The 20,356-nt window shown below is 37.1% G+C and overlaps 2 protein-coding genes across 3 annotated transcripts in view; both read left to right on the forward strand.

Annotated features, from left to right (window-relative positions):
• LOC129476019 (melanoma-associated antigen B10) overlaps window positions 1-20,356 on the forward strand; it is a 205,903-nt gene that overhangs the window by 106,546 nt on the left and 79,001 nt on the right. The window lies entirely within an intron of this gene.
• The window catches only part of DCAF8L2 (DDB1 and CUL4 associated factor 8 like 2), a 125,525-nt gene that overhangs the window by 101,970 nt on the left and 3,199 nt on the right, over window positions 1-20,356 (forward strand). The window lies entirely within an intron of this gene.

Below are 20,356 nucleotides of genomic sequence, written 5' to 3' on the forward strand. Positions count from 1 at the left end.
CAGTTCTTAACAACTCTTTCTTTCTCTAGACTAATTTACAGTTCTACTTAAAACCAAAGATTATGTAGTTCCTTTCTTTATGCCATTAGCTAACATCAACTATGCACCTACTATGTGCCAGTCATGAGACATGTATTGTCTCATTTATTTTTAGGAACACATTAAGGTAGGTACAACAATTTTATAAGCTTTTAAATATTATGTATTATATATACAAAGCTAAGCAAATCATATGTGTAGAGCATTAGTTATTACAGAGTAAACCCACCCACATAAAGCACTCAGACTAAGAAATAACATATTACTGTTGCTCCAGAGGCCCCAGCATACTCCCTCCCCTCTCTGAGAAGGTAATGACTGTCCTGCCTTCCAACAACGATTATTTTCCTGTTTTGGAACACTTTACAAATGCAATCACATAATTGAGTTCCTTTTTATCTGGCTTCTTTTGCTCTATGTATTTATGAGGTTTATCCATAATGTTTTGTGCAGTAGCAGTCCTTGTTTCATTGCTGTATAGCGTGTCCTTGTATGTACAGACAACTCACTTATCCATTTCATTCTTGCATGACATTTTGGTTGTTTCCAAGTTGAGGATATCATGAATAATGATTGTATGAACATTCTTTCTTATGTTTTTTCATGCGCATATGTGTGCTTTTCTGTTGGGTATATACTGAATAGTGGTATTGTTGGATCAGGGGATCTGCATATCTGCAAGTTTAATAGATACTGCCAAGCAATATTCCAAAATAGTTCTTTTCATCATACACCCTAATAAGAAGTAAATGAAAGCTCTTTACCAACAATATTGGATGTTTTCAGTCTTTTAAATTGTAGTTTTCTAGTGGACATATCATTGTGGTTTTAGTTTGAATTTTCCTGGTTAATAAAGAGGTTGAGCATCTTTCCATAGGATCATAAACTATTTTTATATTTTTATAGAGGATACTAAAAATTTATTGTCCCTTTTCTCACTTGGGTCTTCCAACTTTTTTCATTAATCTATTTGTCTCATTTGTCTATATGGGTTGCAAATATACTGGTTTTAAAAATCTTAAATGGTATCATTTGATGAACAGAAGTTCCTCCTTTTAAAATAGTCCAACATGTCAATCTTTCGCGTTATCTTTTGGGAAATGTTTCCTCTTCCCAAAGCTCATGAAGATATTCTTCTATGACTCATTTATGCCCATTTTTTAATCATTTGAATGCCCTTATGTGTGTGGGCATGCTTCTGGACTCTGTTTTATTTCATTGATCTATTTGTTTGTCTCTGTATCAACAGCACACTATCTTAATCATAATCTTGACATCTACAAATATAAATTCTTCAAGTTTTTTCTTCAAATATATTTTATCTGTACTTGTATTCTTTTAAAATTTTAGAATCACTTATAATTTTTCAAATTCCTTTCCTAGCCCCAAAATACACATATAAACACCATGCTAAAAATTTTATTTAGATTGTATTGAATTTAAGAATCAATTTTGGGAAAATTGGCATCTTTTCATAATGAGTCTTCCAATCTAAGAACATGTATATAACTTCATTTACTTCTGTATTTTTAATCTCTTTTTGCACCGTTTCCTTCAGTTATAGTTTTCTGTGACGAGATTTTGGATATGTTTAATTATATTTATTTCTAGGCATTTGGCATCTTTTGATGCTATTGCAAATGCACCATTATTATAAATTTCACATTCCAGTTGTATCTTTTCTATAGAAATACAATTGTAATGACTAGTTCTACCTGGGTTCTGACCAACTTCATGGGGTAATATCCTGAGAACATTACATTTCAACCTTACTTTGCATGTCTCACACCTCCTGCTTTGGGCTTACCTACTAAATTTGGGTATGGAGTGCTACAGTAAATATGCAACACAGAACTGCAGATGAGTTAATGCATCTTAGGGAGGTTCAACAAAATTATGGAATCTCAAGGATAAAAACTCCTCCCTTTTACCCCCTGTGTGAATGTTCCTGGGGCACATTTAATACAATTTTTTTACATGATCCCATGGATAGAACCACTAGTCACTTGTAGCAATGGCCAATTCAATGTCTTTTTTTTTTTTTTTTTTTGCTTTCCTCTTTTCCCTGCTTAGAATCTCCTTTGGACCCCACTGCTGCTTTCTGAGCACATTTCCTCCAATAAATGACTCACACACAAACCTTTGTTCCAAAGTCAGTTTTCTTAGCAAGACATCTCACCATCCTATTTAAGGGAAAGCCTTAACCCTTTCAAGTGAGTCATATGGCTGTAAATAATCTGGCCTCCTGCTACCTGTCAGGCCTCATGTCTTCTACACTTCCCTTTTTGGAGTCTGCTCCAGCCATTCTGGCCCCTGTGCTATTCTTCAATCACTCCAGACATCCTCTCTTCTCAGAAAAGTCATGTTTGCTACTTTCTCTGCATGGACTATTAGATATAGATACATAGCTGTATCTCCATGTGCCTTCCTTTTTCTTCTTAAATTCTGTTCAGTCAGTACATTCTCTGTGATGTCTTTTTTGTCCAGACTTTAAAAAATTGCAACAAACATAACCCCATCCAGTCATTCCTATCCTTATCTTCTGCTTTACTTTTCTACTTAGCATATCATCTAATATTAATATATCAGGACATGGTTTTTATTTGTCTTCCTCACTCTTGTATCCATAGTGCCTATAAAACTGCCTGACATTTAGTAAGGATTCATTAAATATCTTCTCAAGTGGATGTTTTAAAGAGGAAAGGACATCCCTCCACATATGTAAAAAGAAGTAAAACAAGAAAATATTTGAAATAACCATTGAAAGAATAATTTATTAAATTTAACTTAAAACATAAGATTAAAAAATAGGTGGAATATAAAGCTCCCTGGAGAGAGAGAGAGAGAGTACTATAAGACACTTCATGTTTAGCAAAATGAAAGTGAGGAGTCTTCAGTTCTTTAGGATGTGGGAATGAAGAAGACGGGGGAAGTAGCTATACTGAGGTATAATTTGTATTCAATACAATCCACTCATTTTAATTGTATGGTTTGATGAATTTTAAGAAATGTATTCGGTCATATACTTATTAAGGCAATTATGATATAAATAGAATATTTCCATCATCTGCACAAAAGTTCCTTCATGCTCGTTTGCACTCAGTCCTCTCTGTTGACCCCAGCCGTACGGCAGCAAATAACTGATCTTTAAATTTCTTTTTCCTATTGCCATCCCATCTTAGTCCATTTGGCCTGCTGTAACAAAATACCGTAAAATTGGTGGTTTATAAACAATAGAAATTTATTTATCACTGTTTGGAGGCTGGGAAGCCCAAGGTCAAGGTGCAGGTAGATTCAGTGTCTGGTAAGGCCTGCTTTTGGTTCATAGATGGTACTTTCTACCTCGGTTCTCACATCGTGGAAGGGAAAAGTTAGCTCTCTGGAGTTTCTTTTAAAAGGGCACTAGTCCCATTCATGAAGGCTCTACTCTTACAATCTAATCACCACCTAAAGCAGCTACCTCCTAATACCATCACCTTGGAGGTTAGAATTTCAACATATTAATTTAGGAAAAGACAAGCATTCAGTCCATTGCAGTCCTAAATCAATTTTGATGCTGTACTCCTAGCTGAATACGAGATGAAAAATACTGAGTCCTAAGAAATGTATCCATGGGTACCCAAAGTAAGAGGCTTCATGGTTGAGATAAGCACTGCAGGAATGGATCAGTCTCCCTCAAAGGTTCTTACTGGTGGAATTCATAATGTTATAGGACTGGCTGTCAAAAATGTCTTTTTGTAGCAATGATAAGACAAAACATTAAGGAACTTATTACATAATCCTCGTGTGGGTTTAGAAGTTGGAATGACCCACCCTTCCCATGACACCTGCAGATATTTAGTTCTCTATAAGTCCTAAGTTTTCAACAAATTGGAGGTAAAGGTGGTGAGAGGAGAAAAGATATTGGATTTTCTGCTAATTTGGTCCTATGATATTTGAAATCACATATATTATTTAATATTATTTATTTGTTTGTTTGCTTGCTTATTTATATATTGTAGTAAAAGCATTTAACATGAGATCTACCCTTAAATTTTAAGTACACAATACAGTATTGTTAACCACAGATAATGTTGTACAGCAGACCTCTAGAACTTATTCATCTTATATAACTGAATCACATATTTATTTTGTTTTTTGAGACAGAATTTCACTCTTTCGCCTAGGCTGGAGTGCAGTGGTGCAATCTCAGCTCACTGCAACCTCTGTCCCCCGGTTTAAAGCGATTCTTCTGCCTCAGCCTCCCGAGTAGCTGGGATTACAGGTGCCCGCCACCACACCTGGCTAATTTTTGTATTTTTAGTAGAGACGGAGTTTCTCCATGTTGGCCCGGCTGGTCTCCAACTCCTGACCTCAGGTGATCCACCCACCTTGGCCTCCCAAAGTGCTAGGATTACAGCTGCGCACAGCCACATATTTTATTTTTGAAAAAACAAACAAACAAAAAAAAACTACTAAAGTTTGTTTAGCTGTATTTGCAATGCAAGCTGTGAAACAGATCACAACATGGCCCTCATATATTTAAAATAAATATATCACAATGCTGGCAAATATTTGGCATATAAACCTTTGTTTTGGGGGACCTGAACATATTTCATTTCATTGACTTTAGCCTAGCATCAGAGATATAGCTCCCAATTTTGTATCACAGACCTTTAATATCACTGTTCAAGCCTTTGACACAAATGTTGAAATATTTAGAATCAAGTACGGTATCTTGAACTTTGTGACCACAGAACTTGCTCTGGCTGTGTCTTAGCCAGTTTGTGCTGCTGTAATAAAAATACTGTGGGCTGGGTGACGTAAACAACAGACATTTAGGCTGGGCATGGTACACCTGTAGGCCCAGTACATTGGGAGACCGAGGCGGGTAGATCACTTGAGGTCAAGACTCCTGAGGTGTGACTCCTGAGGTGTAACTCCTGAGTTCGAGAACAGCCTTGCTAACATGCTGAAACCCTGTCTCTACTTAAAAAAAAAAAAAAAAATACAAAAATTAGCTAGGCGTGGTGGCACGTGCCAGCAATCCCAGCTATTCAGGTGGCTGAGGCACAAACCTGGAGACGCAGAGGTTGCAGTGAGCCGAGATTGCACCACTGCATTCCAACCTGGGCAACAGAGAAAGACTCTGTTTCAAAAACAAAAACAAAAAGTAAACAAACACAAAACCCAGACATTTACTTCTCACAGGCCTAGAGGTTAGGAAGTCTGAAATCAAGGTGACAGCTGATTAGATTCCTGGTGAAGGCCCTCTTCCTGATTATATCCTCATATGGCAGAAAGAGAGAGAGAAATATCCTTGGTCTCCTTCTTTTTTAATAAATGCATTACCAAATAAGGGCTCCATCCTCATGACCTCATCTAACTCGAATCACCTCCCAAAAGCTCCAGCATCCCATTAGTGCATAGGGATTCAACATATGAATTTTACGAAGACACAAATACACAGTACATAACAGGCTGACACTAATAATGGCAGCTAACCTTTACATAGTACTCACTATGTACCATGAAATGTTTTAAGCATTTCAAAACTATTAATTTATTTAATGTTAATTAAATAATTTAATCAGTTTATATTAATTTATTTATTCCACAATTCTCTCTGAAGTAATTGGTATAATTGATATCACTTACATACAGTGAGACAGAAACATAGAAATGTTATACAGATTGCCCAAGATGATACAACTGGAAACGGGCAAGACCATGCATGATTCAAACCCTGGTCCTGGGTCCTGTGTTGTTGTTGTTGTTGTTGTTTTTATTGTATATATTTAAGCTGTATAACATGATGTTTTGATCTACATACACATAGTGAAACTGCTACTACAGTTAAGAAAATTAACATATGTGTCTCCTTACATAGTTACCCTTATTTGTGATAAGAGCACCAGAAATCTGCTGACTTAGCAAATTTCCAGTAAATAATGCAATGTTACCAACTATAGTCTTCATGCTGTACGTAAAATCTCTAGAATTCTTACGTAACTGCAATTTTGTACCCTTTGACCAGCATTTCCCCATTTCCTTCTCCCACCGACCCTAGTAGCTACCATCCTACTCTGTTTCTATGTATTCCGCTTTTTTTAGATTCTACATATCCACGAGATTATGCAATATTCTTCTTTCTGTCCTTGGCTTATTTCACTTAGCATAATGTCCTCCAGGTTCATCCATGTTGCTGCAAATGACAGGATCTCCTTTTCTAAGGCTTAATAATTTTCCTGTGTGTGTGTGTGTGTGTGTGTGTCAAGGTGCCAGCTGATTAGCTTCCTCTTTGTAATCATGTCCTCACATAGCAGAAAGTATGTGTATACGTATATATATATATATACACACATATATACACTCTATCAAAATTTCTTTAAGCATTCATCCATCAACAGACACTTAGATTATTTCCATATCTTGGATACTATGAAAAATGCTGCAGTAATATCTCCATAAGTTGCTGATTTCACTTCCTTTATGTATATAACCAGAAAAGGGATTGCTGGGTCACATGATAGTTTTAGTTTTAATCTTTTGAGGAATCTCCATACTATTTGCCATAAGGACTATACCAATTTACATTCCTACCAACAGTGTGCAAGGTTCCCTTTTTTAAAAAAATTTTTTTGAGAAGGAGTCTCGCTCTGTTGCCCAGCCTGGAGTGTAGTGGTGCAATCTCGGCTCACTAAAACCTCCACCTCCCGGGTTCAAGCGATTCTCCTGCCTCAGCCTCCTGAGTAGCTGGGACTACAGGTGCGTGCCACCATGCCTGGCTAATTTTTTGTATTTTTAGTAGAGACTGGGTTTCACCGTGTTAGCCAGGATGGTCTCGATCTCCTGATCTCATGATCCACCCGCCTCAGCCTCCCAAAGTGCTGGGATTACTGGTGTGAGCCACCGCGCCCGGCCATGGGTTCCCTTTTATCCATACCCTCAACAATGCTTGCTATCTCTTGTCTTTTTGATAATATCCATCCTAACAGGTGTGAGGTGATATCTCACTGTGGTTTTGATTTGCATTTCTGTGGTGATTAATGATATTGAGCACTTTTGATATATTTGTTGACCATATTTAGTTATGTTTGGAAAAAATGTATATTCATGTCCTTTGGCCATATTTTAATTGGGTATTATTTTTATTATTGCTATTGATTAGAGTGAGTTCCTTATATATTTTGGATATTAGCTCTTATCAAATATATGGTTTGCTAATATTTTCCCTTAATCCATAAGCTGTGTTTCCATTTTGTTGTTTCCTTTACTATACAGATGCTTTTTAGTTTGATATAACCCACTTTTTATATTTGCTTTTGTTGCTTGAGCTTGTGGTATGATATGCCACAAAAAAATCATTGCCAAGGCCAATGTCAAGGAGTTTTCCCCCTATGTATTTTTTTCTAGAAATTTCAATTTCATTTCTTATATTTAGGCCTTTAATCCATTTCCATTTGATTTTTGTGTACAGTATAAGATAAGGGTTCAATTTCATTATTTTGCATGTGGATATCCAGCTTTCCCAACACCATGAATTGAAGAAACTATCCTTTCCCTATTGTGTGTTCTTGGTGCCCTTATCAAAAATTAGTTGATCATGTGTGGTTGGATTTACTTCTAAGCTTTCTATTCTGTTCCATTTGTCTATGTCAGTCAATGTGATATACAACATTAACAGAATAAAAGATAAAAACCACATGATCATCTCAATAGATGCAGATAAAGCATTTGACAAAGTTAAGCATCCTTTTTTTGATTAAAAAATCCCAACAAAATAGGTATAGAAGGAGATTTTCTCAACACAATAAAACTAATTTATGAAGAGCCCACAGTTAACATAATAATCAAGGGGGAAAACTGAAAGCTTTCTCTCTAAGATCCCATACAAGGAAAAGATGACCACCCTTGGCATTTCTATTCAACCTAGTACTGAAAGCACGAGCAAGGGCAATCAGGCAAGAAAAAGAAATTAAACTCATCTAAACCAGAAAGAAAGAAGTAAAATATCCCTGTTTGCAGATGCCTGGTCCAACTAACACACAGAATCAGCAGTGAAAGAGAGTACCTGTAAGAAGGAGAGCCAGCATTCCTGCTAGATCCTGGGCACTGTCCAAGCACGTTAACAAAAAACCCAGGAGTGCTCTTCATGCCTGAGCATTGAGGCAAATGAGAGAGCAAGAGGGTCTGTAACATGTGAACCATGACTCTGTCCAAGAGTAAAATGTGGCCCACCATATTTCAAAGTCTGAAGTATCACATTAGGAATAAAGACAGAATTTCCAAAAACAGAGAAGAGCAGAAATTCCTTTCAGCGTGTAAATGAGAGGAGAAAGAAATTGTGGCACCATTCTCAATAATAATAATAATAACATGTTTGATAAATGTACCTTTGGTTACTTTTTAAACTAATCTGCCTAATTTTCTATTGGGGAGCATAAAAATTCTGTTAGGTGACACCAGAAACTTTTGTGTGTTTTAGTTTTATATCTGTATTTCACACATTACCATGAGTATCCTTACACAGTCTTAGAAATAATGTCCTGTATTCCATTTAAATTATATAAATATCTCTAATGAAATTCATGAGTGTCCAGTTTTATGTGTTCAATATGTGCTTTATGAAACACACAATTAATAACTGGTGAAAAGCAAACACAATATACTTTTCAAAGTATATCTTATTTTTCTTAAATGGTATAATTTCTGTAATGCACTAAATTATGCAACCAATAGAAATTATATCAAGAGTTCAAACTTTCATAAACACTATAGTTTTAATTTGAAGTGATGAAAGTGATTAGAGTTGGGGGCTCCATCCACATTTATGACAAGTGGTAATCATTCATTTTTTGGAGATATTGATACATTTTCAGCATAATTAAGAGAAAAACAAATAGAGTAATTATAATGAAATTACAATTATTTTCTATCTATGCAGATGCTTCTCTTTCTAACTTTAAAATGATTCACATTCTCCTGGGACAGGGCAACAATTAGGCTTGCAGAGTAGATTGGAATCAAAATATAAAGACAGGATGGTGCTAAGCAGTGAAGTACTAGATAAAACAGCAACTCCAACCAGATGAAAAGATAAGCAGCAATAAAGGATATGAGAACTAAATTATTTTACTGTTTAAAGGCTTCCTTTCTGTCTTTTGGGGCTACTCTCTTGGAAACATAAAGCCAGTTTGTTTTGCTACCTTCTGAACTCTTTGCATAATGCTTCTTTATTTTCAATCACATGTTGTCTATCTAATAAATTGTGAACTACTAAAATCCATACTTGCTGATATTTGTACTTTTAAATGTGTCATCAACTTTAATTAGGACTTGCAAAGTGGGAGGATGGTGACAGGAGACTCGATCAGTTTCTGTAAATAAGTCAAATGCTGCGTCTTCTACTTTCTACCATACATGCATATTAAGAATGGGGTCTGCAGATTCCTTCACACAGTTGTAGGAAGAATTCAGCTTCCCAAACTCTGGATGGAATCTAGAAGTATATTACAGTGAATCAGAAAGCAAAATAGCATCCACTGTGTAGCAGCCAAATTAATCCCATGTGTTTGACAGTAAATTGGCACCCACTAATAGAATTGGAAATTTAGGCCAGCAAAATCCAAGAATTCTTATTAAATATTTAAAATATTAAGACATTAAAAATAAGCACTAAAACATCAAAAGTACTAAAAACAAGTACAAAATATTAAAGCATTGAAAACAAATATTAGAATACACTATGATCTTGGATTCATTAGATAAGACACTTCTGTAACTTTAAAATAGCTTCAGGTGATACGGGTGGCTCAAGTCCTATAGGCATCTGGAATTCATATTCAAAATGAAACCAAAAGTCACCCCTTCATACTCCACCCCATTCTGTCCCTTCACTACTTCCTGAATCAGGGCCACATGAAGCAGACAGATGGCCGACATGGTGGTGTACCTTCTCTTTCCTTCATAGCCCTTATCTATCAAGTAGGTAATGACACTTCCTGGCAGTCAACAATGAATTCAGTACATCTCTTGAACTTACTCCTCTGTTTTGCCACTGCCATTAAGGTCGAGACTATATCATCTTTTATCTGCACTATTCTGATAGCCACTTAGTTGGTTCTTTCATTTATTTTCAACAAATCTTTACTTGGTGCCTACTCTGTACACATTACCAAAAGCAATAGTCATATGGATGAATCAAAAGCAATACCTGCTTTCAAGTAACTTTCTCTTCAGCAAAGTAAACTAGACACATACAAAGTATTACCAGCATTTTATAAAAGTTTGTAAAAATATTTATTTCAGATGGAATGTGAGAAATTGTTCAAATTTAATTAATTTCCAATCATCTTGCCTTGCCTGTCTCCAATTTATTTCCCACCCTGAAAGCAATAATTATAAAATGCAAATCCTATCAGGTAATCCCTTGCCTAAATTATCTGTGCATTAGTTAAAATTCAACGTCTCAATATGCCTTTATAAGAAAGCAGCAGTTCTCAAAGTGTGATTGGGGAACTTGAGGGTGGTCTCTGAGACCTTTTTAGTGGGTCTGCAGGGTCAAAATTATTTTATGGTAAGCCTAAATTATGTTTTTCCAGTCTCATTCCCTCACAAATGTACAGTAGAATTTTCCAGACACTGCATAAAATGTGATATTGCAGCAGATTGCATGAAGAAGCAGATATGAGAATCCAGATGTCTTCTATTAAACCAGACAATAAAAATATGCAAAATTGTAAAACAATGCCAATTTCCTTACTAAATTTGGTTTGTTGGGAAAAAATCTTTCATAAAATATATTATTTGTGTTAACATGTATTGGGTTGATTATTGTTTTAAATAAATCAATAAATATTTAAAAGTTTCTCAGCTTTAACTTCTAGTACGGCAAATATAAATGGATGTAATTCATACACACGCAAGCCCTTTGGGATTCTCAATAACTTTTAAAGAGTGTAAAGGCACTCTGAGACCAAAACGTTTGAGAAATGCTGCATTAAAACACGCCAAGTTGTGAGCTGGCCTTGTCTTGTATTGTTGCTTACACTTACTCTGTGTTCCAACCATACTAAGACTTTGCATTTTCCAAAATATGTCATGCTGTTTCCTCCCTCCTGTCACAGACCATGTGTCAACCTCCACCTGCTTCCCACCTTGTTGTATACCAGGCAGAACAGGGACTGAAACAAAGTGAGTCTGAGCCAGAGGAGCATGGGCATGCATACATAAAGGCCCAGAAGAAAATTCACGTTAGGTGGCTATGTGCTGCTCTGTTGTTCTTGCTTTCAATGTTATGCTCAAATATCTTTCCTGGAAGCCAATCTAAACACTATGTCTACCCCAAAACAGTATCCCCTGTCACTGCACTTTCACAGGACCCTCTATTAATAATTCAATTAGCATACATTTGGCTATTTTGTTTTTAATAGAAATTGTTCTAGAATATAGAGAATCTTTTTTTTTTTTGCCCTCTTTTGTTTCCAAATGACAGTCTGAAGTTAATGGGCTTCCCAGAAATTTGAATAAGTGTTTCTAAAATCTAGGAAGCACATTTAAATGTAAGTTTTGCTAACACCTTATGAAATCTTCACACAAAAAAATTCTACTAATCTTAGTATGCATTTCACTTCAAAATCACTACTGGTTTGCAAATTTATCTCTCCCACTGGGATGTTACTTCCATGAGGGCAGAAAACACGACAAGCCCACTACATAAGGAAGGTGATATAGCATTTTAGAAATGATTGTCTTTTAAATCCTTAAACCCACCAAGGCAATCATATTAATAACCCATCTTTTTCTTTGATTGATATTTTCAGAATCAGGCTGCCATACTACTGGTCTCCAAGAGTAGTTATGGTAATGTCCTGGGATATTCAAGTGGCACTGGAAGGTTTTGTCTAAAAAACATCTTCCCCAGAATAGGAAGTTCCCCTTAGATTAAGGAAATAGCTTCTAAGAAAATCGAGTCATATCTTAGAGTGAACTACTTTACTCTTTTAATCAAATTGTTTTGCCTTAATAGCTTGAGTACACATGATAGTGCTCTGAATCATCCTGTCCTCCTAAGCTTCATATGTACTTGCAGGCCTAGTTGAACACATTTGCTGATCAGAGCAAACTTTGACTTCCCTAGGACCTCCAATCTGCTAACCCTATCATATTTGCCATTTCCATCTTCTTCCTCATGTCCTTAATTCCCTTTTTAATATAGTTAAATTTCATGGCTTGTTATTATAAAATTTCACTATGTAAAATCTAAGCTCCTTTGTCCCCCACCCCCAACTCTCTGTCATCCTCAACTAGAAAAATAATTTGGAATTTACTTCAATCCAGGTTATCTGCCTACTCCATTCCTGTCCTCAAGTATCTGAAAAAGAAAAACAAATAGCAATGCTGTCTCACTTTATGTTTGTGTCATGAAACTACAAGTGGCCTGATCTGCTTCCAGGCAACAAATCTCCATTTCTCTATTGTACTAATTCTCTCATTCTCTGAGTTGGCAGTTCCAAACCTTCTTCTGTCTCAAAGCTCCAGCACAGATTTATTCCTCTTCATTCATAGTTGATTTCCTTGCTTCTTTATTCACTTCAGGAACTGAAACAGTTAGAAGATAATATGCATATTCTTTCACCACCAGATCTAACAACCTGCCTGCCTCCATGCCAAATATTTCATCTCTCCTGCTACAACCCCACCACCTGTGCGTTGAATTCTGTTTTCTCTCCCCTATTTAAGACTCAGAAACTTCTCCTGTCCCCCCTGCATTACAACTTCCCCCTCACTACTGAATCATTATCATTAGTATATGACATCCTGTGATAAACCTGATTTTTAAAAAAAAATCTATTGACCCCATTTCCCTTTGTTGTCACTCTAATTCTCTTCTCTTTGCAGCAAAACTCTTTATAAGAGTTATCTCTCCTTGCTCACCATCATCACTTCTTCCCTCTGCTTTCTCTCCCCAAACATTCCTGGCCAAGCTTTTTTCTCATAAGTCTTACAAAAGAGTTACAGTAAGTCACTGGTTACCTCCCTCTTACCAAATTCAGTGGTCACTTCCAAGGCTTTATCTTAACCTCTTGGCAATATTTGGCACTGTAAATCACACCCAACTTTGTAAAATAATTTCTACACTTTCTTCATATTCTCATATTGTTCTTCTACACAACTGGCTGCTCCTTCTGCTCCATATGGTTGTTTTCTCCTTTCTTCCTAAAATAAATGTTGGAGTTTTCCAATGCCTAGTTCTCAGATCTTTGCTTTCTCACTATATTCACTCCCTAGGTGATCTCCTTTACTCCCAGTGGCTAATGACTTCTAAATTTATATCTATATGTATAATCTTTCCTGTAAACTCCAGACATGTGGATCCTATTGCCAACTCAGTGCTTCTGTTTTCCCAATGTTTCACGGACATTTTTACACTTGATGTAAATAAAACAGAACGCTTGATTCCCCATCCTCATCCCTAATCCTCACTGTAGTAAATGTCACCACCATTAACCCATTATTCCTGTCAAATGCTTAGGAGTTACCATTGATTCCTATCTGTCCACCAGAGGCTGGATAGCTTACATTTACACATCCGGATTCCTTCTCCTCCCTTCTTAATGTGGTTGAGTGGGAAGCACCAGCAGGAGAGCACAGAAAGGAGAATAAATCTGGGGAATTTATTTCCCTGGCTGCCTCTCTGTGGGTTCACAGAGAGATGGCTAATGTCACGCCAGACTCTCCACACTCCCCTTTTCATCTCAGGTTTTTGATAACTTCTCTCTGCCTTCTATACCTTTTGGCTTAGGGGTATAATGTCTTCCTGTTCGTAATAGCAATGATGTCCGTATGCTTACCTTGTGATTTAGCCTGCTCTCACTTTTGTAAGGAGCCCACTTGTTGAACTGCTTCCAATTACCCAACTGGTATGTGTTTCTTGCCAATAGCCTAATTCACCTCACACCCATATTCAACTCATCAGCAAATGCTGCCTTTTCCACTTCAAAATATATTCCAAACTTAAGTAATTTTCTCCACCTCCACCATTCCAACACTAGTTTAAGCCAATTTCTCACCTGGATTAGAGCAACAGTTTAGTACATCTGCTCTCTCTTCTCCTCCCATGCTATTCTCCACACAATAGCTGGTGTCATCCTTTTAAAAAGTAACTCACACAATGCATTCCCCTGCTGGCAAGCTCCCAAAGGTTTTCCAGCACACTTAGAATAAAATAAAGCACTCTAATTCCTTATAATGGTCAACAAGTTTCTGTTTAGTTGGCCATGGCTTCTTCCAATCTCATTCCCTGTCACTCTCCCTAAAGCTTGCTTGTACTGCTTCAATCACAACCTCCTTGAAGTTCCACAAACACTCACATTGTGATCCTACTTCAGATAATTTGCACTCAATATCACTTTATAAGGAATGTTCTTACCCTAGGTACTTAAGGATCTATTTCTCTTTTCATTCGCCCTCTACTTAAATGTCACCCCAATAAGAAGTCCTTCCTGAATGCATTATCTAAAATAACAACCCGTATTCTATATACACTTACACAGCTTTAATTGCCTCCATAATATTCATTACTGCTTCATCTGGTCTATCTATATATTAATTTGTCTGTTTTCTCTTTCATCCACTATACTACATACTCCATGAGTGAAGGGAATGCCACTTTTATTCACCACCGTATTATCAGTACCTAGACTAGTACATGGCACATAGAAGTCCTAAATAAAGGCACAGTGGATTAATGAATGAGAATGGAAATATATAAAATGAATTGATGATATGTAAAGCCAAACTTAATCAAAAACTTAAATGAAAAGCCAATTTATAGTCCAAATTTGCCTAATAAGCAAATATGAAAAGCAGATTGATAAAATAGCATCAGGTTAAAGTAACCTGATTCATCCTCTAACACTGGAACTGTTCTTTGCAACAGGTCAAGACATATCCAAAGCCAATTAAGATTTCCTGATATAATTTGGATATTTGTCCCCTCAAATCTTCTGTTAAAATTTGATCACCAACAGAGTCAGAGCCACTGCCGCTCTCCCTCTCCTCCCCTCCCCAGAGCCACCAGACCCTCAGGGTCTCTGCAGCCTGCCTCCTCAGCCTAGCCCGCCCCTGCCCCCACCCCCATGCCCCAGCACCATGCCTTAGAAGACCTTCAAGCAGCCTGCACCTTAAGACAAAGAGTAGATGTCTCACTTATAGGAGAGCAGCATCCAACCAGAATCCCAGTGATAATAGGATACAAGAGTGAGGAGCAGCTGCCTGTTCTGGATAAAACAAAGTTCCTTGTGTTAGCTAATCAAGCCTTCTTCCTGTTGGTGACTGGGCACAGAATGATGAGCGTCACCTCGCTGATTTCAGAGGTGTATGAGGAGTGAGAAGGATGAAGATGGCTTCCTATATACGGTATATGCCTCCCAGTAGATTTTGGAATGAAATTGTCACTGTAAAACTAGATAAAAATGCATTTATTCTAGAAGTTTACACCATTATCAAAGAAAAAAAGGAGTGTTACCAACTGAGATGGATCAGTTTATCTAATCACAGATCATCAAAACATAGTGTTTCCACCTAGGAAGTTAGGAAGTTGTTCTTGTATTTAAACAGAAAAACTGAGCTCCAAATGAACACATTCAGGTCTAGAAACTATATTATTTAACCTAGGCTAGCTTGCTTTCAAATTTTAGAATTTTTAAAATAAAATATTTTGTATTCTAAGTTACCAATAAAATAGACCATCGAGTTATTTTAATATTGTTTTCCCCCAAATAGGAACTTCCAATTCTAGCAGTAATTTAAAGGTATTCAGAGAGACACTGAGTCTTCTCTTTAGGTTCACAGAACCTGCCATCTTTTTTAGAGGGGTTTTTACTCAACTAGAGAAATCTCTCTAAGAGGATCTTTAAGCATACGTTGTGAAGCATAATCCCTCAAAATGCATATGCCATAGTAGTTGGCACAAGCGCAGGGTAAATGGGGTGTGTAGGAAAACAACTCTAGCCAGGCATGGTGGCTCACACCTATAATCCCAGCACTTTGGGAGGCCGAGGTGTACGGATCACCTGAGGTCAGGAGTTTGAGACCAGCCTGGCCAATATGGTGAAACCCCGTCTCTACTAAAAATAGAAAAATTAGCCAGGTGTGGTGGCACACGCCTCTAATCCCAGCTACTCGGGAGACTGAGGCAGGAGAATCACTTGAACCCGGGAGGCAGAAGTTGCAGTGAGCCGAGATCACACCACTGCACTCCAGCCTGGGCAACAAAGCAAGACTCCATCTCAAAAAAAAACAAAAAACAAAAACAAAAAAAAAACAGAAAGAAAAAGAAAACAACTCTGACTGTGAACTGCTGCTCAAGGTTCCTGATTCCTATCAGAAGTATGCCAAAAGTCTTATGCTCTTACAAGTGTTAGACAGCTATTTGATTTGTTCTCTGGATATTTACATACGTAAAAACACCACCACTCAATAGGAAACTTTAATAATTCATAATTTTAGTCTAGTTTCTTAGAAGATCCCAGAGAAAAAGAGTGGCATTTCTTCTATTTCGGGTTTTGTCTGATCTAAGCGCTCAAACTAGTGTCTGCGTTGGTAAAGAAACCAGCAGTGTACCAGTGTCATTCTTTAGGACAGCCATAGAAACCATAGAACAGTAAAACTAAAAGCATAAAAATTAAGATGCACTCCCTTCTTCCTTTTGGCTTATAGCTATGGATGATCCCCATTTTTTAAAGTGTGTAACTAAATAGTATTAAAAGGTTCTCACACTTTTATTTTTTATTTCATTTTATTTTATTTTTTGAGATAGGGTCTTACTCCATGACCCAGGCTGGAGTGCAGTGGCACAAATACAGCTCACTGCAGCCTCGATCTCCCAGGCCCAAGGGATGGGATTCGCTTGTCTCAGCCTACCGAGTAGCTGTAGCTGGGACTACGGCACATGCTATCACACCCGGCTAATTTTTTTGAAAGGTTCTCACATTTTAAACAGTAGTTCAGTAGTTCACTGTTAGGTCAAATGACCATCAGAATTCTCCCACCCTAAGTCCATGCCAGTTTTGGAGAAAACATAGCAAAAGGGGACATGTGCTGTTTACACATATTTTATTTGTTTGTTCTTTGAGACAGTCTCACTCCATCACCCAGTCTGGAGTGCAGTGGCGCGACCTCAGCTCACTGCAACCTCTGCCTCCTGGGTTCAAGCGATTTTTGTGCCTCAGCCTCCCGAGTAGCTGGGACCACATTCACGCCACCACGACCAGCTAATTTTTGTATTTTTAGTAAAGAGGGGGTTTTGCCAGGTTGGCCAGGCTGGTCTCAAACTCCAACTGCAAGTGATCCACCTACCTCAGCCTCCCAAAGTCCTGGGATTACAGGCATGAGCCACCATGCCTGGCTTTTATTATTTATTTATTTATTTTAAAAATTTTTATTTATTTATTTTTTTTGAGACAGGGTCTCACTCTGTCGCCCAGGGTGGAGTGCAGTGGTGTGATCTCAGCTCACTGCAACCTCCATCTCCCAGGCTCAAGTGATCCTCCCACCTCAGCCTCCCAAGTAGCTGGAATTACAGATGTGTGCCACCATACCCGGCTAATTTTTTGTATTTTAGTAGAGATGGGGTTTCACCACGTTGTCCAGGCTGGTCTCAAATTCCTGACCTCAAATGATATGCCCACCTCAGCCTCCCAAAGTGCTGGGATTATAGACGTGAGCCACCATGCCTGGCCTGTTTGCAAATATTAATGTCAGGAGTTAAACATCTTCAAGTCCAACCTATGATAAAAGACCAACGCTTCCTACCACTTGCATGGGGTTCACTATTTACTTTTTCTCGGGAGTATCACAGGAAGATCACAATTACACCACTTTAGACTGTACACGCAGCAATTCACAACTTACTCCTGTGTGTTTAGATGTATCTGGAAGACCTGTATCTGTTAATGAACACTGTTTACTGTAATGGAGGGGAAAATAAGATTCCTGCAATCTGGGCCCTTGAATGATAATTAAAGGGGTTCCTGTTACCTGCTCTCCCTGTTACATGCATCTGTCCATTTGGCTAACTTTTAATATGTGTATTTTTATATTATGTAAATTCTTAACAGGCCTATCTCGTTTAAATTGTATACATCATTATATCTGACATTATTGTAACTACTGTACAATCAATAAAATTCCTATAAGAAACACTGCTTAAAACAAATATCATGCTGAGGGGTGACCTATATCCCACATTAGTTGGTGGTCACTTTATTTATAGGATGTTTAAAATAAATATATTTTAATGAACTAAGTTGAAGAAAAGCACAATTACAAGCTATAAAAAAAACTGATGCCCAGTGTTGAAAGTGGGGCCAGGTGGGAGGTGCTTGGATCATGGGGATAGATCCTTCATAAATGGCTTGGTGCCTTCTCTCCAGGCAATGAGTAATTTCTCACTCTATTAGTTCTCACAAGATGTGGTTGTTAAAAAGAGTTTTGCACCTTCTCTTTTCCTGCTCCCTCTCCTACCACATGACACTCCCGCTCCCCTTCTCCTTCTGCCATGATTAAAGCTTTTTGAGTTCCTCACTAAAAGCAGAACTTGGTGCCTGCCTCTTGTACAGACTGCTGACCTTTTAACCAAGTAAACCACTTTTCTTTTTAACTTACCCAGCCTCAGCTATTCCTTTACAGCAAAGCAAAATGGACTAAGACACTTCCTTTCCTGGACAATTCTTTTATGGGTATGTTAGGGTTTGATGCTCTAGGTTTCCTGTTTTTGTGTTCCATGGCTGAGCAAGACCCCTTGTTTATGAACATGAATTCTTTTAAAGAATTACTATGCAATATCTCATACACATAAAATGTATATGCCTAGCAATAAATAATAAAAAGAATAACTGGACACCTATACTCAGGATAAGATATAAATATTGCCAAGAATTTTTGAAGTTACATCTTTCTCAGATTTCAACCTTCTTCTCTTTTTGAAATTTAATCATTATCCTGAGTTGTGAATCAATTACTTCCTTGCCTTTTTAAATGATGTTATTTTATATGAAAACAATATAGACTTGCAAAAAATTGAAATTATTGACTATCCTTGTTAATTGTGTTTTCACTCATCATTGTGTTAAAGATTCATCCATGCTCATGTATTCAATTCTAGTCTAGTCATTCTCACTTCTGTACATTATTCCATTATTTATCCATGTTATTCTTGATGGGCTTTTCAGTGGTTTTCAGTTTGCTGTGCTACACTTTACAAGTTGCTATGAATACTGTTTTACATATCTTTCTGTTACTACTGGCCTTGGAACCATCCATTTTCTTTAGAAGACTGTATACTTCTATTTTTAATCAATTTTGCATTTACCTTGCAATTACTCTGAAGGAAACTTTGTTTTCCTCATTCTGGCATTTAGTTAGCAGTTTACTGTAGCCCTTTGAAAATATGCTGACATCACCTTAGATAATTCATTCAGAGAAACTATTAAATTAACACAGTAATGCCAATTAACTGTCTATGTAGAGCTGTTTTCTGTTCCTTAGAGGCCCCACAGAAGCCTCTGACATATTTTGGGTGATATGTAAAAGATTTTACAGTTCTAGGACATCACATAATTTCCTTTCTTCATAAAATTGTGTTGGTGTTCCCTAAGTATCTTAAATTGAATTAACTCTAAATAAATATATAGGAACTCTGGTGGAATAAGAAAAAAATGAAGTACTACTTCTATCTCAAATAGGTGAAGCAATTACTCATTTCAATGTCCACTTTCAATTGATCAGTTGATTTCAGCCTCCATTACACTGAGGGTCTAAATTCCTCTCACTAAAGGAGCCTGGCAGATTTAACAAATAAAAATAGAGGACACCATGTTAAATTTGAATTTCAGATAAATAATAACTAAAATTTTAGTGGCAATATATCTAACTTAACATTGGAGATCTACTCATACTAAAAAAAAGTATTCGTCCTTTATCTGAAATGCAATTAGCTATGCATACCGTATTTTATCTGGCAACCCTATATCGATTCTACTAGTTAGAGCACTCTAGGTTTCCCTCAAGCTGTTCGATTTAAGATATTTCTTGTATGTCAAAAAGTCACTAGCTATGGGACGCTTAGCTAACTTTTCACTGTTCTTGCCTACATCTTCATTTTATAGAGTACATTACCTTCAAGCAAAACACTGGGAGGCTTCTAAAAACTATTTTGCTTAAGGAGGATCACTTTTGCTCCTGGTTCTCTAATAAGAACATTTAACAAGGTGCAGCAAGTTTCAATCTTCAAAAACCCGCAGCTACTCACAGTGTAAGATGCCTGTCGGGG

This window comes from Symphalangus syndactylus, chromosome X (genome assembly GCF_028878055.3).
Source record: "Symphalangus syndactylus isolate Jambi chromosome X, NHGRI_mSymSyn1-v2.1_pri, whole genome shotgun sequence".
Taxonomy (NCBI): Eukaryota; Metazoa; Chordata; class Mammalia; order Primates; family Hylobatidae; genus Symphalangus; species Symphalangus syndactylus.